The sequence below is a fragment of the Orycteropus afer genome, unplaced genomic scaffold (genome assembly GCF_000298275.1).
Source record: "Orycteropus afer afer isolate SDZICR_OR568_19922 unplaced genomic scaffold, OryAfe1.0 scaffold00083, whole genome shotgun sequence".
Classification (NCBI taxonomy): domain Eukaryota; kingdom Metazoa; phylum Chordata; class Mammalia; order Tubulidentata; family Orycteropodidae; genus Orycteropus; species Orycteropus afer.
Genome location: NW_006921670.1, coordinates 9,605,176 through 9,605,738, shown reverse-complemented (window position 1 = coordinate 9,605,738; position 563 = coordinate 9,605,176). Strand labels below are relative to the sequence as shown.

Here is a 563-nt window from a genome sequence, read left to right as displayed (position 1 = left end):
CAGTCAGGGTGGGGGTGGGGGATGGGAAGGGTTACAGGTGCCCATGGCTGTGCCTGGCCCGTGTTTCACTTCCAATCTCAGGTGACAGACACCAAGCACTGATCTCTTCTTGGCTTTGACAATGGTCCTTAATACCTCCACTGGCTCCCCAAGTGACAACTCACTTTCACGCTTCCTGCTAGATCTTTGCGGGCCTCTAAGGACACGTTCCTCACCATCCGAGAGGTCCTTTTCCCTTACGTACATTTCAAGGTCAGCTCTCAGAGGGGTGCAGAACCCGAGCCCTGCAGTGTCCTCTACAAAGTTCGGGGAGGGCCAGCCCCACCGCCCATCCTGCTAAGAACTTCACATGCCACCCAGCTTGGGCACTGAGTAGCTCGGCCACCTAGCCATCTATAGAATTACTCAGGAGTGACTTGTGTTAGGAAGCCTGGTGGCACAGTGGTTAAAGTGCTCAGCTGCTCACCAAAAGGCTGGTGGCTAGAACCCACCAGTTCTTCTACAGGATGAAGATGGAGCAGTCGGCTTCCATGAAGACTGACAGCCTTGGAGACCCTGTGGGC

General features: G+C 55.1%; 1 protein-coding gene across 1 annotated transcript in view; it reads right to left on the bottom strand.

Annotated features, from left to right (window-relative positions):
* The window catches only part of PNPLA3 (patatin like phospholipase domain containing 3), a 50,755-nt gene that overhangs the window by 11,829 nt on the left and 38,363 nt on the right, over window positions 1-563 (bottom strand). The gene's annotated exons all lie outside the window — the stretch shown is intronic.